The sequence below is a fragment of the Triticum aestivum genome, chromosome 1D (assembly GCF_018294505.1).
Source record: "Triticum aestivum cultivar Chinese Spring chromosome 1D, IWGSC CS RefSeq v2.1, whole genome shotgun sequence".
Taxonomy (NCBI): Eukaryota; Viridiplantae; Streptophyta; class Magnoliopsida; order Poales; family Poaceae; genus Triticum; species Triticum aestivum.
Window position 1 is genome coordinate 475,581,249 of NC_057796.1, and position 17,459 is coordinate 475,598,707.

The following is a 17,459-nucleotide window of genomic DNA, read 5'->3' on the forward strand; positions in this document are numbered from 1 at the left end:
AAATCAATTCACAGAATGAATTGCCCGTCAAATTATTTCACGTCCCTAATCTTTTTGTGTGGCGCCCGCCACGCAGGCGCCACATCCTACGGTGCAGCGCCTACCTCTGAGGTGTTGCACGCCAGTCCATCGTGGCAGCCCCTGGGCCCGCACCCAGCAGTGCAGCGCCTCCAAGCTAGGCGCCACACATTTAATGTGCAGCGCCTAGCGCTCGGGCGCTGCGACTTATCCAGCCACTTGGCTAGCCCCCACTCCCCCCACCCCACACACCCAACCCAAGCTTTGCCCCCTCTCCCACTCTCTCCCCCTCTCAAATCCTCTCCCAAATCTTACAAATTTAAAGAATTTGTCCGTGGATTTCGAAGTCAAACCTCCCTCAAGGTAATCTTCTCCGATCCCCTTGTTTTGATCCAAGTAATGTTATCAAATTGCTCATTTGTTGCTAGTTTGGGGAAATCCTAGTTTTGTTTGGATCTAGAGATTTGCATGGAGATGTGAGATGTTTGTTTGCCAATTTCCTATGATTAGGCTTTGTTAGTATGTTAGGGTTATTCTTATGGGTGTTCTTATGTTGGTGCTAGGGTTAGGTTTAGGGCTAGGGTTATGGTTAGGGTTAGGGTTATGGTTGTTGTTTGATATATATTTTAGGGTTTGTATTCCGTGTTAATCCTTGAATTAGTACTCATGGAAGTAATGTTACGTTGTGTTGTTTGAATGCTTATAGGGATGTGAAGAACATGTGTGTTTGTTCATCATGGGGACAAAGATGACTTCTTGAAAGGCAATATTGAACCGGACCCGGATGAGCTTGACATGGTGTTTGATAGTAGTCCTAGCTATGCGGAGCTCTTGCAACAAGTGAGGAAAGATTTGAATTGGATGGACCCTAATGATATCGTTGAGTTGGAGGGAAGGCATAATGTAGGTTTTGGAATGCACATCCGTTGAAAGACAATGCGTGTCAACTCGGAGCAACGTTGGGTTGCATACAAGGAAACGGTGGCCGAATCACTTGACAAGGCTCTTGAGTTATTTGCAACGAAGAAGGTTGATTCAAGTTTGCATTTGGACATGAACCGGAACCCCTCCCCTTTGGTTGCTAGTAGCCCCCCACCCTTGAAGCGAGATGAAATTGTTGAACCTCTTTTGACCCAAGAAGTGAGGCCAACATTGAGCCGTTTACAAACAACCAAGATGAGCTTTGCAAGAGGAGAATGATGAGTATGCGGACGATGACAATGAAGTTGATCTCCATGACAACAATGTGGGTGATCTCGACAAATATCATTTGCAAGAGACAATGGACCATTCCATCCCTTTTTCCCGTGCATATGCATCGGACTCGGATGACGATGGTCCCGATGAACAAGTTGATGAGGAGGGGTTCACCACTACAAAAAAATACACTTCCGTGATGATACGTGTTTGTCACAGTAGGTCGCGTTTTTTGTCATGCATGTACATCCATGACAAATTTATGACAGAATCAAGATAGTCATACCTGTGCTGTCGTAGAAGTGTTCCATGACATTACCAAAATTATCATCATGGAAGTGTCCACTTCCATGACGATAAATCGCGCGTCACAGAAGTGCTTTCGTCAAGGGTGACCGACACGTGGCATCCACCGTAACGGAACGCCGTTAAGCTATCGGGTCGGGTTTTGGATCCGATAACCCGTTAACAGCCCCGACCAATGGGGATTTTCCACGTGTAAAATCATCATTGGCTGGAGGAAACACGTGTCGGCTCATCGTTGGGACAGATGTCATCCACTCATTGGACAGAAGGCGCCTATGATACGTCGACACGTGGCACGGCCCAACAGAGGCCCATTCATGTGAAAAGGCCGGCCCGTTTGACTTGGACAAAAGGTGGCGGGCCGGCTCATGTAAAGCCTGTTAATGGCCTGTTCGCATATAGCCCATTTACAACCCGCTAATCCAAGGCCCGTTACGCCCTATCCGAATTAGGCCCAGTAGCGTCATCTGGGCCATCCAATATGATTCCAGCCCGTTTTCACTTCTGGCCCATGTATGGCCCATGACGTCTTTCGACCCATATGAGGCCCTATGTAACTCTTGGCCTATTAACGGCCCGTGGTGAAACTGGCCCGTAATGAATAGTGTATCACTTTACACCCATTAACGGCCCGTGGTGAAACTGGCCCGTAATGAATAGTGTATCACTTTATACCCATTAACGGCCCGTTATTCCGTTGGGCCGTTTCCAGCCCATGTTATCTTTCGGCCTTCTCAGAGCCCATTTATTCTTGGGCTCATTTCCAGCATTCGTTTACTTACGGCCCGTTACTGTCATTTTCTGCTTGTGGGCCAAATCCAACCCGTGGTTATAGTCGGCCCGTTTGTGGTCCGTTAATACGTTGGGCCGTTTTCATAGCGTCATCAAATACGGCCTATTAACGATGGCCCGTTATGGTCGGCCCATGAACGGACGATTCCAACTCTAGCCCGTTTACGACCATAATGCGGCCTGTTATTGGCCCATGTTTGGCCAATCGATCATACGACCCGTATAAGGCCCATTGATGATACGGCCCGTAGAAGGCCCATTGTTTCTACGGCCCGTAGAGGCCTACTGTTTCTACGGCCCGTAGAAGGCCCACTGTTTCTACGGCCCGTAGGAGGCCCAGTGTCACTACAGTAAATATTAGCCCATGGTTATTGTGGCCTAGTTTTAAAAAATAGGTTATTGCAGCCACTAGCAAACCGCGGAAAAAGAACTGCACTGACTACAAGCAAACAAATAAACAAGACAACAAGGAAATAAATAAGCAAGCAACTTATGCTAGGCTATCACGGCTATTACACATATTACATCCACTGGGCATCAAAGTTCGCCACCAGTGATCATAAAGCGCAACGAAGAAGCAGATTACAAAAACTGGGCACCATTGCAGCGTAACAAAATAATACTGAACCGAGACCACTTCCAAGACAGTTCAAGAAAGGTTAGCCTTGCGGGGGAACTGCCGCACAAGCTGCTGAGCAAGGCTGTGAGACCGGCCTAGCATGTCGGTCATAGCTTCCAGGTGTAGCTGTTTAGTGATGAGGTTCTCATTGGTGTTCTCCGCAATCTTTCTTAGAGATAGGACTTCAAGTCGAAGTTGAGTTGCAGAATGCCTTTCTGCTAGAACTTGGGACTGAAGAAGTCGAACTGATTCAGACAACGAATTCTGTGAACTTGTCTGACTGTTAGTCTCAAGTAACTTGAACACTGCATCAAGACAAGACTTTTTGGTTGTCTCGCTATCTTCAAGATGTTTTGCCTTCTTTGCTGCAATATATGTTGGGTTTGTCTCACATCCTTTAGCAGACTTGTGCATGCCATCAGGCATATCACCCTGAAACAAAGCAGAGAGATGACAGGTTTTGCACGTGTATAAACAAAGATGATAACTGTTCTGTCAATTCTATCCAATTTCAAATTAGAAAATAAAGAGTAAGTTCAAAATATCAATAGCATAATTTGGCATTGTTCATAATGCGGGGAGCTTCACCACACTACTGGATTACCATGTCAACATAACAAGCATAGATGAAGGGCAAAGAAAATCATTGTATCTATTTTGGATAATGTGCATGGCATGTTGTTCATATCATCAGCCACATCAGTAAGATAAAACAGGAGATGACAAGGTGCAAACGTGGGCTGCTTCACCACACACTGGATTATAGATCCACAAAAACAAGCATACATATAGGGAGTATTAAGTAATGTGCATGGTATGAATAAGGAATTTGGTTTTACAAGTAAAACTTAGAACTTACGGTTCTTACGAACATGCATTTTGGTAGAAACAGCAAACTAAATAGCAGTAAACGATAGGGAGTATGAGCAAATTAAACAGCAGTTGAGGATAAAGGCTTTAGAAGGACTGACTTACATTAACAGTTAACACCGGCTTTATAATGCCCTTCTCCATGTCAAGGGAAGGATAACTCAAGAATTTCAGCACAGAATCTTCTTCATAAGCATTGCCTGTACTCTACATTTTGTAGAGTAATTATAGATATGATAATACTGGAAGGGATAGAGGATAATGAAGATAAGATGCAGATTGATGCTACATAATCAACTACCAATCCCTGGAAGTACAAGCGTTACAGGACAAAATGTACTGACAAGAGCAATGGGCTACACTTCTGCACTGGCATTGTCTGTGTATTCTACTTGTTGGTAAGATTAAATATAGATCTGATCTTTTTTAGTAAATGGTGGGCGAGGGAGATAAGATGCAGAATGCTACAAAATGAACCAATCCCTCTTCCCATAATACAAGAGTGTTTTGAACACTGGTGTACTGTACAAAACGTTCTTATATTATGGGACGGAGGGAGTAGCTGTTAATGTAAGTACAGTGATAGACCACGTTCAGTCCTTACAAGAGGACTGCAGAGCTAAACCTCTTCAAAAGCATTGGGTTGATTCTAAATTTATGTAAGAGTCCATACGGATCTTATAATGTCCACCAAATGGACGATTACGAGGCTAACATGTGCAGTGATGCTACATAATCAAACAGCTATGAAAGTAAGTATGGTCATACAGGGCAAGAGGTACTCACAAGAGCAATGCAGTGTGCAGTATAGTTGCGAGATTCTGTGGTCCCTTGAGAACGAATGTTCTTCTGCTAACAGTTTTCGTACAAGTGAGACATTAAGGCAAATGCAGAAATGTAGTTCAAATTGTGATGTGATATCATAGACAGTACCTTACGCTGCAGCCGAGACCAATGTGTAACAAGATTATTCCAGTCACCGTCGGATAAATGTAGCACCGGAGACTTTACAGAAATTTCGTTCAGAGGCTTGCCATCGAAGTGCGCTTGCCTCAGGTAGGAACGATACTTCATCAACGAGTGCTTGAAAAGCGCAACCAACCCTTGCTCGTCATCACAATCCAGTTTGCTCCTCGCCTATTTAAAAGAATGAAATCTTGTGTCTTCTGTCAGCAGAAACATATGCAGTAATGACCATGAATAACATTAGTACATTACTTACGCGTAAGTTGCGGAGGAAGACTGGAAATTGTTCTGTGTCTGCGGTATAATCTTTCCATGAAGGAAAGATGCGCACAAAGTTCCTGACAACAACATAAGCTTCGTCTTCTAAACTGGGAAGAAATGGAACAGGGGTCCTATTTGCTGCAATTGGGGCTCTCTCTGGTTCGAAAAAGGGATTTGGCAACTGGATTTGGTGTACTCTTTGCTGGAATGGGGGTTTTGCGTCGTACAGCTGGTGCTATGTCAACTGGCATAATCATACTGTTTGCTGCAGTTGGGGTCTGCTGAGTTGGGGCATCAGAAATGACCAGTGTAGTAGGGCTAGAGTCTGCTAGAGTTGGGGTATTTTGTGGGTCAGGTGATATTGCAACTACACCTAATGGGCTATTTGATTTATCAGGTGCCACTACCTTTTCCAAATACTTTGCTTGTGCTCCTCCACGATCAGCAATCGCCCTCTTCCTTTTGAACGTCTGATACACAAGAACAACATTTGAATGGATAAATATGGTATGATGACAGATGGAATATGTACTGAAAATGGATAGGCAGGGCGTATTCACATACACGATGTGTAAACTAAGCTAATGGCAGTTCAACAAAGTAGAAGCAATGCAAAGCATCAGTTGCAAGATATGTGCGAGCAATGTAACCTTGGAAAGTTAGAGCAAGTACCTTGATGGGTGAATAAGATAGGGCATCTTCCTCTGACTCCTCCACTAGGGAGCTACATTGACTTAGGTCTCCCTCTAGCTCAGAATCACTGTTAGGATCATATTCTGAGCATGAATCTGTAGGTGGAGAGCGTTTGCATTGCATTGCATCCAGACTTGATTTCAGTCCCTTAATGCCAAGTTTGACAGCCATGGCATTGTTCTGCTTTATTCTTTTCATGCGCGCAAGCTCATAATCATTATGATGCTGTTCAGAATCTGAGATTCATGAAAACATAAAAAGTAGTCAGATTATCTATGGAATGCATTGCGGATTCAACTCGGAGAGTGTCTCCCTATAAACCCCTGCATATGCAAAGTTCACCTCCCCAACCGTGCTGACCAGACCACACACAGAAATACAAACCCCTTATGTCTCTATAACAGGCAGGCACACATTTCAAAACTGAAGTAGGAACATTAGAATCATATGAAATTCGTATTTGAACAAATAAACTAAGCAATTATGAGTGGCGTAATGTTTAGCTTCAAGGGTGGAGTGTTGGTAGTGCGACACAAAGCAAGTAGGCAGATTGTATTCCATGTAAAAGATCGAAACCTATGTAAAAGCTGGAAATGACACTTTCTTTCTATACAATGCAGTGTTCGTTACCCACACATGATGGAAGAGATCACATAGAGAAATACTATTCACTCATGTCTACGGTTCCAGTATTTAGAAACAGGGTGGTCCACCCTAAAAGAATATTGACAACAAATATGACAAGGCAAGCATAGATGTAGTGAATCAATCATTTACTTGTGAGCTTACTAGGACAAGTATGCAGAATTGTAACTGCAGTAAGAGACCGTCCAAAATCTGAATGAAGAAGTTTGTCTAGCACTTATTGTTTGCAACTAATCGACGTGAATAATTGGATATTATATCGAATGAGTAAGAAAGACAAGTAAAATTGTCAACAAACCTGGCTTGCAGTAGTAATCTGGGTCAATGTCACTACGACCAACAATCCAAAATGACTAGTTTCTGTTCCGAGGGCCGGAATTTTGAAAACCCTGTGAACTTTAGAGGTACTAAAGATTACCGAAATACATCTGAACCATTAAGTGTAGGTAGCACTGAGCACACAACAAACCCTAATGACAGTCCTGCCTAATGAGTAATGAATCAATTAGAAAATGGGTGATGAGGAGTGGCTGCTGAGTGTTGAGGACGTATCTCAGGATAAATCGGGTTGGCTTGGTGGGTGCTGCACGCCTGAGCCCTGAACGGACTGGGAAGGTAGGCACGGCGGCGCGCCCGGGCAGCGGTGACGCTGTTGGGCGAGCGGCTCCTGGCCTCCTGTTAGTCCGGCGTCTCCTCCTAGAGTCATGCCGTCCGGGGACGGCAAGTCGCCGGCGAGGCAGGCGGCTGGGGGCGAGTAGAGATCGGAAGCGCGCAGCAGAACAGAGGGGAATCGGGGCCTGGGACGACCCAAAATCCCAGGGTGGGCCGGCCCACCGTGGGCACCCTGTAGAGATACACACCCGAGCGGCGAACATGCATTTTCGAAACTAATTTAGGAACATTTAGCTGACCAATTAAACAACTCTGTTTTAATAATATCAGATTCGTATTTGAACAACTAAGCTTGTTTAGCTTGATGGGTGGAGCAGTGTTATTATGACACGAAGCACGTATTCTGATCGTATAGTGATCATAAAAGGGGGAAACTCTAAGCATATTTTTTTAGCAAAAGAGGGTTTCCCCTCCGATTTCTATTAAAGAAACCACCACGGAACCAACATGATCAATTAAACCCTAAGCATGATCAATTAAACCGTATTATGGCTGTGCCATGGCAGATTTGAAGCTGCAAACCGGAGAAATGATATTTAGCATCCATTGTTTGCTTCGAACTAAGAACTAAATTCTAAGAGCTGAAAAGAAAGTAGAGTAACCAAGTTAAGATCTATTTTCTGGTTGAGATCAAAAAGTTGAGGAGATATGAAGTACCACCTCTCTTGCGGCGCCGTGTAGGCATCGGGGGTGCGATGGCTGTCGGTGGCGTTGAAGCAGATCTGCGACGGTAGACGGGTGCATCGGGGGATAAGTCCCGTTGCGGTGGAAGAGAAGGTCGTGTGAGCGGCCCCGGCAAAGAGGACGACGGCGCCGATGAAGCGAGAGGACGCGATGCAAGGCTAATGGTCCGTCGCCGTGGATGAGAAACGTCCATCTCTAGCAGTGGACGACGCGGTCTTGGTAGGCGCTCCGGCATGGTGGAGGACGGTGGCGATGGATGTGGTGGAGGACGGCGGCGATGGATGGGGTGGCGGACGGAGGCTGGTGTGGGGATGGGGTGTTCTAGCGCGGACGGTGTATGAATGGGAAAATGGAGGGAGAGGTACGGGGAACCATGTTTTTGGGACGCGCCTGTCTGAAATATGGGAAAGTTACGAACTTAGCCCCCGTTTAAAATTTGGACGTCTCGTCGGTTGGGGATAGGACGGTAATCTCGCATCTCGCCAATATTTGCCCAGAGCGATTTCGGGCGAGGAGAGGGTGGTTGGCGCCCATGGTTGGCGCCCACGGTGTATGAACGGGGCTGACAGGTAGGGCGGTTGTGTCACGTCTGAGTGAAGTTACAAACCTGCCCCTATTGAAAATATTTGCCTACATCGATTTCGGCCGAGTCGAGTTTGTTTTGCCGCCCACCGTGTATGAATGGGGAATGGAGGGAGAAACAGAGGTCTTTCGGACGAGCTTGAATCAAATGAGTTTTGCCGCCCATGTTTGACGCCCACCGTGTCGGAATGGGCTCAGAGGCGGTCGTGTCACGTCTAATTGAAGTTACTAACCTACCCCTATTTAGAGCAGTGGAAATCGGGCCGATGGATTGTCCGTGTAATGGGTAGACAGTAATTTCCATCTCCCAAACACTTGGCTTCGGGCAGCCGACGTGGGAGTGGACATTTTGCTGCTTCTTTCGAATTTTGGGACAATAAGCATCCACGTTTACCCTGGCAACTAAATTCGAATCCATTTTGTATTCCTATATGAATCTTTATAAATCATTCTATGTGTTTTTATATATCTTCAAAAGGACGACAAAGATGTATTCCACTGTCATATATGAATATGGTTTACAAATGCCGATACTCAAATTCAGAAACTAGAATCCAGTTTAAGGTGAATTCGAATATTTGGAACACTTCATGTCCAACTCAAATGTCACACGCAGCATAATGTGTACTCCCATTTAGATATGTACACAAGCGATGTATCAAGATTCAAATACCGAGTCAATCAACCAAGAATGTACAGAACTAACAGACATATAAACACTTATAGAGTATATGGATCAATAATATCAACTAACATACATAAGCCAGGCCGCTGTACTTTTTTTTGGCTACAACAGCATCCTTTTTTTAGCCAGCATCTTGGCCCTTTCCAATGCGTGCCACTTATGGTCCATCTATACTACTACTATTGCTGAATGCACATTCAGCCCGATTGGCATATTTGTAGGTCTGGCACAGCAATCCAAATGAAATGTCTCCGAGTCTTATCAATTGATACAGACTTGTGCTCAAATAAAATTACAAACCAAAAACAAAAAAACAATTATTACATGATCTCTAAAACAAATGGTTTGATTGATTACATGAACAGACAACACAAAGGTTATTCAACTATGGAAAGAACATTTCACCTATGATTTACCAAGTAGGAATTTAATTTCCTTTTTCCTTCAGGACCTTAACAATCTGGTCAGTCTCAGCTTGCTTCGTTTTGAAATCCACCAAATATTTAATGGTTGTCTTGAGTACTGCTTGTGATTGTGCTGTTTGCTTCCTCAACATGTCAACTTCATCTCTAAGTGCAGAAGCAGAATCTCTTTCTACCACTAGTTTAGCCTCTAGAGCATCAGCAGTTGGCAATTCATAATGCACGATTGGGCCGGTGCCACTGCTGTGGGATGATGCAACGTCCATGGGGACCTCGCTCTTTGATCTTGGGCTAACCTGTTTTGCCATTAAAGTTCCGATTGGATTCAGAAAAGTTGAAGTTAGCAAAACATCTCAACTGGGAGTTATAACAGCAAACCAGTTAAACAAACAAGGAATTAAAGAGTTTCAATTGGATGCTGAAAAGTAGTTATTAACATCATTGTAACCCGCTGTTGCAGCAGCAAAGCAGTTAAACAAACAAGTAGATATTTAAGTTAAGGCAAACAGGTAATTCTTAACAGTAAGTATCAAACACATAGATAGGCGCAGTCTACAATATGATTAACAGGCTGTGCCATTATGTAATCAGTAGCAAACTAAATTAAGCCAAGCAACGTAATTGAACAATTTTGCAATAAGTGGCTAACTAAAATTCCGAGAAGCAGGTAACTGAACTTACGCTAGTTCTTTGTACAGGCACACTGCAACTTCTTTTTCGCTTACAAGGTTGTACGAAGGAGTCCATGGCATCAATTGCTTGGATACGCAGTCCCAATACTTCTTTCTTCCCACACTGCATGGGTAAGTCGAATGGTTAATCTGGTAAGATGGTGCGTCCTTGATATGTTATATGAGGACGTGTAGTCAGACTAGTTGTAGCCAAACACATCACACTGGCTTTTACTGTATATTTCATGTGATTACTTTTGGCATATCGAGATCTAAGCAATCTACAATAGGATGAAAAGACTGGCATCCTTCACATTATTGGCGAACTCAGTTCATAGAAACAAGCAATTCAACCATTCTGTGGGTAAATCAAAAGCGCCACTGGAATATTTTTCACTATCCAATCATACACGCAAAAAGGGGCGACGCCACCATAGGGGCTGGTATGGGCGGCCGCCTCAGGTGGCTGGAAAGTGTGCACCTAGTTTGAGTCGTCCAGGTTGGCCCACGCTAGTTTTGTTCGTCCCAACGCACGAGCAGGCAATGTAAAAAATGAAGAAAAATGTTTCAATTTGGATGGGCCAATAACATAAGTGCAAGGCAGGCCCTATAGCAGGCTCGCGGCCCAAACGAGCGCCTCCCATATCGATCGACAGCAGGAAAAATCCCAATTCATTCGCTCCAGCCTCCAGTCTGGTTCGCTCCTAACCTAGCCGCCGCTGGACAGACCGACACAGCACTTCCTCGCGCCCTCGTTGGAGGGCGGTCGCCGGGCTTCAAGCGAACGGAAGGACAAGAAGATGAAGATCCAACCCTGGGTGTAGCCTGCGTGGGAGGCAGCGGCGGCAGCACGGGCATGGCATCGAGCTTGCGCAAACGGACAGTCGCAGCTTGCAAGAGTAGCATGCGCAACGAGCAGGTACATCACATCCCTGATTATATCTAATTCAACTCTTCAATTTCTGGCCAATAGTTAAACCTGACGGTGTTGTAAAACTGCTTGTATGTAGGGAATCTATGAGAAAATGAAACCAATTTCTACTTATTTTATAACTCCCCCAATCAATACTGAACTGACTGAATCTGATGTATCTAATCAAGTTTCCGGTGCAAACATACAAGCTCATGTTGTTCTTGAGCCTGAAGTGTCTAATGAACAGACTGCTAATGAAGGATTTGATGCAAACATTTTACATGCTCCTGGTGATGAACATATAGTGTCTAATGAGGGATCTAATGCAAGCATTTTGCAAGCTCATTGAAGGATTTAGTGTCTAATGATGATCTACTATGTTGAGAGAGACAGAGATTTGCAGGCATTGATGACAAGCAAATTATAGTGCATTTTCATAGCTTGAGGAAACGTCGAGGCCATCTACCAGAAAGTCCCCGTATCATGACAACATAGCATAAATACTTTTCTAATCTGTTGTTTGAAACTATTGCCATACTTGTGCAGGATAGATATATTGATATGCAGTTTGCGCACTGGTTATACGTGCAATTACACTTCGATATTTTCAGCCAGAGAACGAATAATTCAAGCAGGTACAGACCATGTTTGTAGTCCTTGTACACCATGTTGCATTTTGTGTTTTTTGGTGCTTGCATCATTTAGTGTTTATAATCTGAACTACTTTGGATCATTAGCTGGTTTTCAAAGTGCATGTAGCTTCACATTTCTCAAGTTATGTTGATTTCCGGAGTGCAAGTGCCTTCGTATTTTTTAAGTTAAATGTTCGCCCCTGGTAACTTGAATTCGTGGATCAGCCACTGCACACAAATCATACACGAATGCCAGTACGAATTAAATGAAATGCAGGGACTTACGCTAGCTCGTTGTACAGGCTCACTGCAGCTCTGCTTGCGCTTGGGATGTTCCATGTACAAGTCCATGTTACCACTTGCTTGGATGTGCAGGCCTTGTGCTCCTTGCATCCCCCTCTGCATTTTTGACACGGCGAATGGTTGATCAAATAAGAGGAATCGACCTTGATGTTGTACCGGAGGACAGATACTTACAAGGTTATACGGGTGTGCAGGATGTGTACCAGATCCCGTAGCGCCGTCATGCTTCGCTAAAAAATGGATTTGCTTGTTTCAGATGATATCTCCAGAAGAAATAAGAGTTAAAGTCAGAGTTGCATAGGCGTGTAAGCTAAGAGAGCAGTGAAAGGATATCCAAACATCGTCGGAACAGTGCACAAGGGAGTGATGTGTGGATACCTAGTTCGGGCCGGCGTTTGGGCATGCTCGCCTAGCTAGAGTGCGGGTCACTTCAGAGCCGTTGAGGGTGATGCGCTGGCGTTGGCTGGCCGCGCACGGATGCAGATCTTGAGTGGCAGCGGAGCGCTACGATGCGGTGGACGAGACCGTTGGTGAAGCCCCAACGGCCTCGGGGGCGGAGGTGCGACGATGTGCTCGGTGAAGTAGCCCCGGTGAGCTGGGAGACGGCGTCGGTGAAGCGCACCTGATGCGGTGGAACTCGGTGTCTGTGAGGCACGTCGGTTGCGGCGGCCGACGTTGTCGGTGGACCACCCGGTGCGGTGGACGAGGGCGTAGATGAGGTAGCTCCGGTGCGGTGGTGAAGCGCGACCGTCGTCTTCGTCGTTGTCGTCCGGCACAGAGGTCGGGAACGGTGGGGAAAGAGACGAGACGAGGGGCGATTCGAGGGTTGGCGGCGAATTAGGGATTTGAGCAATCTGGGCGCGAAAGGGGACGGTGGAGAAGAGAGATTTTGCAGGGCTGGAATTGGGGCCGCTAGATATTTCAATCCGAAACGTGGAAGCGCGAACTTATATCGTCGTCGTCCTTTTTTCGGGGGGGAGGGGGGGTGGGTGGCTGGGTGCTACGCGTCGTCCGACACACGCGACCACCCCGACAGGACTATGCTTCGGTGCCTTAAGGCACCTGCCTTTGTGTCCATGACATGTGGGCCCAACAGGTGGCTGGCCCACTTGTCAGTGACCCCAAAGGCAGTTGCCTTTAAGGCACCGAAGCAGCGTCCACCCCGACACGACCCTGGTCTGCCTGGTGCACCTACATTTGAGAATGCAAACGAATCTTCTTTCATTTGCAAACGGATCTGTATGTATTACCATGCCCGTGTTTTCCTTGCAATAATTAGTCATTCGAAACGAGATACTCCATCGTTCACTTTTGTAAGTCGTTTCAGACAACTTAAAATGAACTGTTTTGCACATTGTCTGAAATGTCTTCAAGGTCTAATAAAAGTGAACAGAGGGAGTACTATAAATTAATTAATGAGGAGTTATTTGAAAAAAAATCGAAACGGTATCCACGCTAACGTGGATTAGAGTGTGGGTCACATAATTAGTTATTTGAATTAGAGTGTGTGTCACGTAGTTTGATAGGTTCAAGATCTCCAATTCTAACGTGGATTTCGCATTTCACTGTATCCACGCTACTTTTTTAATACAAATTCATATGTATATGATGAACACCATGGTAGTGAGAAAACTTTTGGATGGATTCAAACATATGACCTACAAAAAGCACAACAAATTGAGTCAATGTCAACTTTTCGAAACTTAGTATGGCACGAATTCGAATAATTACCCGTATGCCTGGTCCTCGGTTCAAATCTTACAATGTACACTGAATTGAAACATCGATATTAAGTCTCGTACTATGTACATTCAATGTTGTTTTTTAGCCCCCCCCCCCCGCACACACGCTACATACTTCCTATATCGGTCAATCTTCCTCTCCTAACCACCTTAGGGAGCTATCGTTTCCAACACACGTTCATTCTTTCTCTCCATGTTTCGATCTCTAAGTCTCTCAACTACACAACCCCTTTTTCCACTCTATTACCAAATGTATTTACCTCACACACCCGCCATTGCACCCCATGCCGAGCTCTCTCTCTCTCTCTCTCGCCCCTCTCCCTCTCACCCTCTCGCGCTAAATACATGCATTGCCTATCTAGCCCCCCCAACCTCTCGTGTGCACGCACGCACGTTGTATATCTAGGTCACTCCCTCGAGACTGTCTCACTCTTTCTTCCGCACGGCGGGCCACACTCGCTCAATCTCGCTCTCTTTATCTGAGTCTCGTTTAACCTCATTTTCTTTCACACACAAATGATATATCTCCCTATTCGGGCCTCGATCGACACACTCTATACTCTCTCACGCAGATTGTCTATCTAGGTCAGTCCATCCAAGCCGCCGCCACTCTTTTGACCTCATGGTGGGCCACGCTCACTCAATCTCTCTCTCTCTCTCTCTCTCTCTCTTGTATGTCTCGATTGACCTCGCTCTTTCTCGACAAAAATGATATATCACCATGTTTGAGCCCAATTCGACCTATTCACATGTATACTCTCTCATGCACATTGTCTATCTAGGTCACTCTCTCCAACCTGTCTCACTCTTTAGATCGCACGGCGACCCTATGTGATCGATTGACCTTGCTTCCTCCCACGCACAAAATATATCTACACGTCTGTGACTGGATCATCTCTCAAGCTCTATCTTATAGCCCTCACCCTTGCCAAAAGCTCAATCGGACAATATCTCTCCAGAGCATATATATTTGTTCAATGAATGTCGGACCACACTCACTTTGTCTCTCTATGTATGTGTCTCTCGATTGACCTTGCTCTCTCACACCGTATCTTCCACGCATTGAAGCTACTACCTCTCCATCCCTCGCAAAGCCGGAGCTATTTACATTGCGAGGGGCACTCCAACATTGGATTAATTTGTGTAGGCATTTATTCCGGCCGGTTTAGATTATATTTTCGTAGCATTCGGCCCACAACTACTCCAAACACCATTGCAACCCCCGCAACTCCCTAGTTGATTTCCCTCTGGCTCGGTCATCGCTCTCTCGCACGTCCTTTCTCGCCTTCAACGTCACACCATGGTATTATTGCAAAAAACCATGTTGTTCTCTTTAATTATTATAAATAAGCTACAAAACTACACACCGATAGTCCACTTGGAATGGAACAAATTTTGACCCACAAATTAAAGTGCTACAAACTACACACCGAGGGGCCCACATGTCATGAAACAAATTTGGACCCATATACAAATTAAAAAATAAAGGACGAGGATTGAACATGTTACCGGGCATTCAAGCCGCACGTCAATAGGGAACATACGTAGAACAACAATGTTTGTTGTACCCCCCTTTGTTCACATATTATATTACCACAACCTATTTAATGGATAACATGTAATATTATTTTTAGTACTATTCACCTTCACTTACTGATGGGTTCCATATGTGCTCTCTCTCTCCTCCCCTTCTACGTTTAGATGCACGGGCAAACACGAAGAACTCGCGGGCGATGTTGCCGTTGACCATATCTGGACGCGTTCACAAGTCACGGCACCGGTTACACGTACTAGCAGTTAATTTGGAAGTATATTAAGTGCATGCGGATATTAAGTACTAGGATATTATTTGCGTGTTATTATGTGATTAGCACTAATTTTTGGCATGAAATTAACTGCACGCTAAATGTGTTGAGCGCTCGACATTGAAACAGTCTAGGTCGTTGGATGATAAGGAATACATGTGGCTTGATGACTTTTTATATTTAATTTGATACGGCTCTAACAGAACATTCAATCGATCAAACCATAGATTTCGTTCAGTCTGACTCCGACTTTAAATTATACGACGATCGATATAAAATAAACGGAAATGATAAACGTTCGGACTTTAAGCATGGCAATCCAAACGTTTTTCATGGCAAATTTAGATTATGCGGCAGCGGCGGGGGTGTCTTGCAGTGGGAAGCGGCTCCTCTGTCGTGATCTGTGTGTCGTCGGGCCACTGACCGACGGGGACGGCGGCGTCTTGCGCCAGTTGTTGGTGTACTCCTAGACGTTGGCCTAGCTTCAAGGAAGGCCAAAATGTTCTGGACTTTGGAGCGAGTCAACTGGCGGGAGGAGGCGACTGGCGTTGGTGCAAGGAAGTGGTCGACGACGGCCATCCATGCCGCTGAGGGGGTCACAGGCACCCGCGCGGGGATAGGCGCTGTCAACGATGCAGTGGAGACATTCGTGTGCACAGGCACCAGCACGGGCGTGCACGTCAGTGCACGCGCAGGCGCATGCACTGGCAGGTGCACGGGCACCGGCACGGGCATGCGAGTCAGTGCACGCGCAGGCGCATGCGCTGGCAGGTGCACGGGCGCGTGAAAGTCGGCGGGGACCTTGTGGAACCCCGTGGGATCAAGCTCGGCGACAATGTGTGGCTCCCAGCCCATTAATGCCATGGTATGGGCGTTGGCGCAGTCGGGGCGACGGGAGCCAGGAACGGGAGCGGGGACAGGCGCCGGCGTCTTCCCGCAAGGCCAGTACAAGCTCGTCCCAAAGCGCCTTATTCTTGAGACTCTGGCTGGGGTGTCTTCCTCAGGAAACTGGAATACTAAGGGCAGACCATCGTGATGCGGGCATGGCATACGTTTAGGTCAGGCTAGTTGGAGGTAGACGATAGGAGAATCGGCGAGGAAGAGAAAGGATTGTTAGCGATACCGGTAGTGCGGGGTTGATTTTAAACTGCGGCGCCGACGACATTAAAAGTGGGAGCAGTTGGGACGAAGGTGGGCGGCGGAGCCTGGTCAAAGGGCTTGCCTCCCGGTGAGCCTGCACAGTGGTCTGCTCGCACGCCCTCCCTGTCAGCCAGGCACAGCGTCTGCTCGCACGCCTCCCGTCGACTCACACGCTTGCTCGGACGGCACCTGCCGATGAGAAGCGGGGACTCGTGGCGGCACATAAACGCCCACGGTTTCAATAGTGAAAGCGTTTCGCCTTAACATGACAGGTCTTTGTTCCAAAATACCATGGCTCTTCATTTGTGCAACTTGTCATAAGCAGCTTGTCTCAAATTGAAGAAAAAACTTACGAAGTAATATTTGTGCCACATCACGTGACCATGCTTAGTTTCAAGAATTTATGCTCACTTTTGGATTTTCTGAAATTTAAGATCCAGGATTCGAAACAATATCATAACCTGCATCATGCAATAAATTTTCAAGCCGTACATCTGTCCTGTTGTATTTCTTAAGAAAATATTTGGTCAAACATTTTGCTTAGTTAGACTTCAGACAAGTTATATATGCAGAGTAAAAGGATAATCCCTCCGTACCAGTGCATTGCCTGATATATTAACTCAAGTACTCGGCACGGACAAATGAGCTCAATTTTGTGCTCATCCTGGTGTAGTAGTAGTAGTACTAGGCAATGCAGTTGACGGGTGACCTTGACGAGCGGCGACCGAGGGAATTGAACCGTGCTCGGCACGGTAGGTAACGTTGCCTAGTTACTAAAGCATCCCTCCGTTGTTCATCGGTAGTCATTATGGACCGGGGACATGAGGGGAATTTCCTAGGG